Source organism: Rhamphochromis sp. 'chilingali', assembly GCF_963969265.1.
Source record: "Rhamphochromis sp. 'chilingali' genome assembly, chromosome: 5".
Taxonomy (NCBI): Eukaryota; Metazoa; Chordata; class Actinopteri; order Cichliformes; family Cichlidae; genus Rhamphochromis; species Rhamphochromis sp. 'chilingali'.
This window is the reverse complement of record NC_137932.1, coordinates 21,135,040-21,143,139: the sequence shown is the minus strand read 5'-3', so window position 1 is coordinate 21,143,139 and position 8,100 is coordinate 21,135,040. Positions and strand designations below refer to the sequence as shown.

At 39.5% G+C, this 8,100-nt stretch overlaps 1 protein-coding gene across 1 annotated transcript in view; it reads left to right on the top strand.

Annotated features, from left to right (window-relative positions):
* LOC308397092 (uncharacterized protein) overlaps nt 1-8,100 on the top strand; it is a gene marked incomplete at both ends in the record, with an annotated part of 535,410 nt that overhangs the window by 261,551 nt on the left and 265,759 nt on the right. The window lies entirely within an intron of this gene.

Here is an 8,100-nt window from a genome sequence, read left to right as displayed (position 1 = left end):
ACTTCTTTATATTTCTGCCTCATAGCATTTCAGCAAAATAATAGGTCTTTTTACTCCACCACTGATAAAACAATTGAAAAAACATAGTATAATTTTAATCATCAACATTTTCAGTAACAAATAAGTATGTAAAAATTCCCTACATTAAAAGCACTAAATGTCCTTACATTATGGGATATATTATACTAAATACATTTTGCAAATATTTTTAAAGTTTATATTTGAATTATTGTATTTTTATTTTTGCATATGTCCCTCAGTGCTTATTTAACCCCTGGAGAGTCTTGGGTCGATTTGTGGCTCTAAGACCGATAGTGTATGCATTTTTCTAAGACCCTCCAGGGGTTAATCACTGCCCATCATATCTTTGTAATGCAGAGCCTGTTTCATGGCATAGATCTTATATCTGGCTGCATTACAGTTTTTTCTGATTGCGTAAGCACATTTTTTGTAACTATTGGCTAATTTTGCAAAACTCTTCACACAAATAAGAAAACCTGTCACCCAATAATCAAAACATTGTAGTTCTCTTGCAAAAGCAAACACAGCTAGATTAACTCTTCACACCTTCGTAAAAATGGTGTTTCCGTATCAAACAGTACACACAAGCCATCATCTACTAAGCACACAATGCGCCAACTGCACACTGATGGTATGAATACAAAACACATCTGGCTTTTGCTTCCTCTGTGCACAAGGTAGGCTATGTCAGTTTGAGCTACTTCTGTCATAGATCCATAAGCATAGAGGAATCCAAACTTCAAGTACTGGTGTTTATTCACACACATCAAAACAAACACAAGTGTTCATTTCCAAGTATAGGATTATTTGCAATCGCTATAATGACTATATGGGTTACTTGGTCTGCAGTGAACATGCTTCCTCTGCCCCCAGCATCTGGTCATCTAGCAATTCTGTAAAGTAACAATTTCAGTATTTTTACATCAATGGTATTGGTGTGTTTCTCATTGGCATATGGCAGTGCTACAAATCTTTGTGCGAAGTGACTGTACTAACCGATTCTCATTTCAAGATGTCCTTATGATGCTTGCTACAGTGTAGCGGCTCGAGTTAGGCTGGACCCGTTGGCCAGCTACCCTCAGGGTCATTCCACGGTTGATTACATGGTCCACTATTGTAGCTCTGATGTCATCAGCAATTCTATTTCTTACTCTTCCTACCCTTCCTCTCCCCCCTCCTCATCTTCCTCTCCCTCCTCCTCGTCTTCCTCTTGCTCCTCCTTGTCCTTGTTGTCCTCTTCATCCTACTTCTTCACCTCCACGTCCTCTTCCTCGGCCTCCTCTACTTCTCACTCTTTCTGCTCCCTCCATTGTACTCCACACACACAGCTTACCTGTATTATAGTGCTTAGGCTGATTGCAAAGTGAACTAATTATCTAAAAAAGTTTTCACATGTGAAAGTGTGCCAGACAGTTGGCAAATTAGTGTTAATGATAGCCATACATGTGTATACTTTTGCTAGGAGTGTGTTGGAAATTTGGTAATTGAGTGTTGTGCAGTGAATTGTGCCTACAGTTTTGCAAAGTGTGTGTTACAAAATTGCAAACTGAGTGCAAAGCAGTTTTTGTGCTTTTAGTTTTGCAAACTCAGTGAGTGGTTTTGCTATAAGTCTGGATAGTTTTAGAGATTGTGCTACAGGAATCACAGTTAGGGTTTAAGCATTCAGAAAAAACTGTAATAAGTGTTTTCTTTTGTCTGGACTTTAGTTGTCTTGAAGAAAAAGAACCCCCAAATCAGAGCAATTGGCAGTCAGTGTAGTACCTATTAATGGCCTGAAGAGAGTGGTGTTGATCATCAACCTCAGGAAGCGTTACCCTTAAAACAAACTGCCTCGTCTCTCCAATTTCACCTGAGCCAACAATGGGAGCGGATATCACAGACAAAGGACGGCGTTTGTGCTGCATGTGAAAAGAAAGTGAGGAGAAATGGATGAAAGGTTGAAGCCAATATGTCCGTGTCAAGGACGTGAACTAAAATAGAGCCCCAGATGATGACATCTACAAATATAATAAACTGCTCAGTGTTTGTGGCTGATTCACATTGAATAGCCCATATAATGAATGACCAACACATATCATGATACAATTTGAGTAATTCTAATGGGGCAAATGGTTCATGGGAATGAGGAGCACCTCTACAGTTCTCAGTATTACTATTGAGAGAGTAAAGTCATGTTTTTACACTCATATTTGTTTTGCCTTCTCCAAAGGTCAGGTACTAACAATCTATTGAGAAGAAATTATAATTTAATTGAATGCACACATGCAAGGAAAATGAAAACAATTTTTTATACGTGATAGAGCTTGACATTGGCCTAAAACATTCCAAGTATTTGCATAGTTAGCCTTGATGGGTAATAAAATGATACAACTGAAAACCCCACTCAAACAAGTATAGAATTTATGAGACACTAGCAGGTACTTTGAGACACTTGTACTGCAGAATGAGCTTTTATTCCTCTCATTATGATCAGTGGTTGCAATTCTATTCTGCACAATAAGTCAGACTGTTTCAAACGTGTTTTCATGGAATTTAAATACTTTAAAATTTGAATCATAAAATCACTACATTGTATTTAGAATAGAATAGAATAGAATTCAACTTTATTGTCATTGCACATGTCACAGGTACGGGGCAACAAAATGCAGTTTCTTTAGCCATGATATAGATATATTACAATATATATTAGCAATAATATAGATATGTAAGTATATTACAGAAATTGGTCTATTATGGTATGTTATAATGTACACGGTATGAAGTATGTTATGAATATGCTATAACTATAAGTATGTACAGGCTGTAGTGAGTACAGGCTATGAACAGGATATAAATATGAAAAACTATACAGAATATGAAATAAATAACTTTACAGAAATATGAGATATACAGCTATACAGAAATGGGAACTATGCAAGTTGTAAACAGTTATAGAATTAAAAATTATCGTATGATTATTTACACAGAACTATACAGTAGTGCAGTTAAGAGGCTATATAAAGTGCTAGTGGTTGTGAGTGGTGGTTCAGTCCATGTTATTATTGTGTGTTTGAGGGTACAGTTGTCCATTGTGTGTGTGTGTAGGTGGTTGTGGGTGTGAGTATGTCCAGTCCATGTGTTAACGTGGGTCAGATGTCAGGAGGCAGAGTTCAGGAGTCTGACAGCTGTGGGGAAGAAGCTGTTCCAGTACCTGGTGGTCTTAGTCCGGAGGCTCCTGTAGCGCCTCCCAGAGGGCAGGAGGGTGAAGAGTCCATGTGATGGGTGACTGGGGTCTCTGATGATTTTCCCAGCCCTTTTCAGACACCACTTCCTGTAGATGTCCTTTATGGCAGGAAGTGGTGCTCCGGCGATGCATTGGGCAGTTTTCACAACCCTCTGCAACGCCTTCCGGTCCGAGGCAGAGCAGTTCCCGTACCAGACTGTTATACAGTTGGTCAGGATGCTCTCAATGGTGCAGCGATAGAAGTTCACCAGGATGTCTGCGGACAGGTGGTTCTTCCTCAGAGTCCTCAAGAAGAAGAGGCGCTGGTGAGCCTTCTTGACCAGTTGGTCGTCCAGATGAGATCCTCTGATTTATTGCTGAAATTATTCTAAATTAAGCCTACAATTAAGCCAATCAAACTAAACAAAATGCAGTTTTAAAATAAGGATTTACTTTATTAAAGCAAAATTGCTTTCTAAACCCTATGTGAAAATGTAATTGACATCTCTCAGTCTTAAAAGGATTACAAAGCGATTTCCAAGGCTTTGGGACTCCACCAAAAAACGGTGAGAGCCATTACCCACAAGTAGAGCAAATTTGGAACAGTAGTGAATGTTCCCAGCAGAGGCAAGCCTACCAAAATTACTCCAAAATGATCAACAATTCATCCAGTACGTCACGAAATAACCCAGGACAAAATCTAAAGATGTGTGGGCCTCATGTCTCGGGGTTAGTGTTTATAATTCAGCAATAAAAATTACACTGGATAAAAATGGTTTCCATGAGAGAGTTTCAAGGTGAAAACCTCAGCTGACCATAAAGAACAAAAGGGCTTGTCTTACATTTGCCAAAAAACATATTGTGAACTGATGAGAGTTGAAGATTTTGAAGGTTTGGGTCCCATTACATCTGGCATACAACTAACACAGCATTTCACAAAAAGAACACAATGTAACAGTAATAATCTCGGGCTGCCTTGCTGTTTCAGGATGACTTGCTGTACTTGATGAACTATGAATTCGGAGAATGCCAAGCCATACATTTCTGCTCTGCTCACCTTTTTTGAAAGTCTGGAGTCAAAGCTGATTGAAATACTTTGGCATTGCCTTAAACAGGCTGTTCAGGCTTGAAAAGTCTCTAATGTGGCTGAATTAAAGTGATTCTGCAAAGAAGAGGGAGACAAAATTCCTCCACAGTGAAAGATTCATTGGCAGTTCTCACAAAAACTTGATGGTATTTCTAACAAGGATTAAGTTATTAACCCCTGTTAGCAAGCTTAGGGGAAAATTACTTATCACAGGTAGATTAGAATAATATTTTTCTTTAATAAACTAAATCATCATTTAAAAACCGCATTTTGCTCCCTTGGGGTTTGTGGTGGCTTTGACCTCCTTGTCACGTGATGGGGGCTCCACCAGGTGTCAGGCGGTTCTTATGGCGCTGTGGTCTGGGGTCCCGTCCTCAGCTCGTGTTGGAGTGGCTGCGTGCTCCCCTGGCACTCCCGCCCTTGGCTGTGAGCACTCCCATCTGGCCCTCCCTCTTGCCTCGGCTAGGCTGGACGCACAGCTGTGATTGGGATGTGTGACCTCGGGTCTTCAGCACTTTTGGGGCGCCATGGTCGACTGGCTTCTCCTGGATCTTAACCGTCCGTCCTTGGCTCTTGCGGGCGCATTGTTGTTGCAGTCTATCACCTTCATTTTCAACCATATTTAATGACAAATGCTCATACGCAGAAACTCACATCCTCTCTCTCGCTTTCTCTCTTACACGTTCAAACAGAAAAATCGTATGTTTGCTTGTGTACCTCACTTTGTTTTGTCTTTCAGGTGCTTTGCATCCTTTGAGTGTGTTTTGTTACAGATGCAGCAGTTGGAGGCCCAGCACGTCTGTTTGCTTCATCGTTGACTTTTTCCCATCGCCCCTCTTCTTTTCTCTCTTTCTTTCTGTCCCTTTTCATGTTCTATTCCTCCGCTTTCTTCTCCCATCTCCCATTCCTGTCCACTCCAGCATAATATCCACACGCATGATAACACGAATAATAAAATAAAATAAGATAAATAAATAAAAGAAAAAGATTAACAAGGAGAGCCAACAGAGAGTCTCAGATTTGAGCATATTCAATGATACTAAAACTAGAATGTGTTACAGTTTTTTCTGAATGCTTAAACCCTAACTGTGATTCCTGTAGCACAATCTCTAAAACTATCCAGACTTATAGCAAAACCACTCACTGAGTTTGCAAAACTAAAAGCACAAAAACTGCTTTGCACTCAGTTTGCAATTTTGTAACACACATTTTGCAAAACTGTAGGCACAATTCACTGCACAACACTCAATTACCAAATTTCCAACACACTCCTAGCAAAAGTATACACATGTATGGCTATCATTAACACTAATTTGCCAACTGTCTGGCACACTTTCCCATGTGAAAACTTTTTTAGATAATTAGTCCACTTTGCAATCAGCCTAAGCACTATAATACAGGTAAGCTGTGTGTGTGGAGTACAATGGAGGGAGCAGAAAGAGTGAGAAGTAGAGGAGGCCGAGGAAGAGGACGTGGAGGTGAAGAAGTAGAATGAAGAGGACGACAAGGACAAGGAGGAGCAAGAGGAAGACGAGGAGGAGGGAGAGGAAGATGAGGAGGGGGGAGAGGAAGGGTAGGAAGAGTAAGAAATAGAATTGCTGATGACATCAGAGCTAAAATAGTGGACCATGTAATCAACCGTGGAATGACCCTGAGGGTAGCTGGCCAACGGGTCCAGCCTAACTCGAGCCGCTACACTGTAGCAAGTACCATAGGGACATCTTGAAATGAGAATCGGTTAGTACAGTCACTTCGCACAAAGATTTGTAGCACTGCCATATGCCAATGAGAAACACACCAATACCATTGATGTAAAAATACTGAAATTGTTACTTTACAGAATTGCTAGATGACCAGATGCTGGGGCAGAGGAAGCATGTTCACTGCAGACCAAGTAACCCATATAGTCATTATGGCGATTGCAAATAATCCTATACTTGGAAATAAACACTTGTGTTTGTTTTGATGTGTTTGAATAAACACCAGTACTTGAAGTTTGGATTCCTCTATGCTTATGGATCTATGACAGAAGTATGAGCTCAAACTGACATAGCCTACCTTGTGCACAGAGAAAGCAAAAGCCAGATGTGTTTTGTATTCATACCATCAGTGTGCAGTTGGCGCATTGTGTGCTTAGTAGATGATGGCCTGTGTGTACTGTTTGATACGGAAACACCATTTTTACGAAGGTGTGAAGAGTTAATCTAGCTGTGTTTGCTTTTGCAAGAGAACTACAATGTTTTGATTATTGGGTGACAGGTTTTCTTATTTGTGTGAAGAGTTTTGCAAAATTAGCCAATAGTTACAAAAAATGTGCTTAAGCAATCAGAAAAAACTGTAAATGTATTAGTTCATTGCTAACTCACTGAGAATTTCCAGCTAATTTCATGGAATGAAAATTCAGAAAACGTCTGTTAAGCTTCAAGGTTGCATCTACCAAGTGTTTAATAATGATGTCACCCATTAACAGACAGGAATAAGGCAAGCTTTTCAAATAATGCATAATGCAGTCCTGTGCAAACACCTTAGACTATGCCATAAATTATTAAATTTACCTCTTAAGAATCTTTTTCAGGGTCTCATGAACTTAAGAAAAGTCTTCACTTGAATGCTTGATCCTATTTGATAATAGTAGATGTAGCATTACTTTTTAGCAAGGCTGTTCTCAAAAAGTATTTTATTTAAAACTACAGTATTTGTGTGTAAATGCACTTGTGGCCTGACCTTGGCCACCTGTTTTGAAATGGTCTGTTGAGTTGGTTCATAATGGCTTTTAACTCAGATTAGACCATTATACTCAATGTAAAATCCATCAAATGTACTTTCAATGGACTCTTGTTCTCATTTTTGTGCACAGGAGCAAGGGATACATTCAGAGAAAGACTCAGCCCATTTTTCTATGAGGTTCCTACTTTCAGCTATAATAACTCACCATATTGTTTCACTAAGTCCAGTGGTTTTGTTACATGTTTCTGCAAGTTGAAGGTCAGGTTCCTCCATAAAGTGGGATGACAACACTTCAAGCAGAAGATAGCAAGTGAGAGCTGTGGGTGCAGTGTCCAAGGTTTGCTGCTCAATCAATATCCAACTATCAGACCTCAATTTAGAAATGTCCCTCTCCTTAACAAGGGAAGAATGCCTTCCTTCTACAGCTGCACCAATCAGAATATAATTTGTTCTGCTTCTCCTTCATTTCTCTCTCTCTTTTTGTGTGTGTGAATGAATTCAAACTAAACTAAATCTACAAATGTTCGTCTTTCTGATACATTTTTCCTTTCTTTTGTTTACTCTGTCCATTTATGACTGAAAAAGCATTGTTTTTCTGTGCTTTCAAAGTTTCATCTGCGTTAATATTTTCTAAAGCCGCTGTGCTTTAAATAGGGAATTCTTACCAAAATTGTCTTGAAGTGGTTGATTTGTAAAGACAGGTACAACAGTCATAACCCATCATAGACAAAAGGTCACTACATCATTACTACTATATCATTTTCTAGTTTGGTGTGACATTAACCTTTCACCAACAAAAATCTGCTTCACTGTCAAGTCTCTGTGAACAAATCTGAACAAATTGTCTCGAGATGGTCAGCAGATATCGTGCTCACAGGAATGGGACAAAAAACCTGAAAAGATAATGTTCCAGCAGTGGTTGTTGCCGGTAAGCTTTGTGACACGGTGCTGCAGCCGTCATGATGATGATTCTCATATAACGCTTTTCTACTCTCCTGGAGCACACAAAGCACTTTATACAACATGCCACATTAAACCATTCACACAAGCACTTTCTTCTATG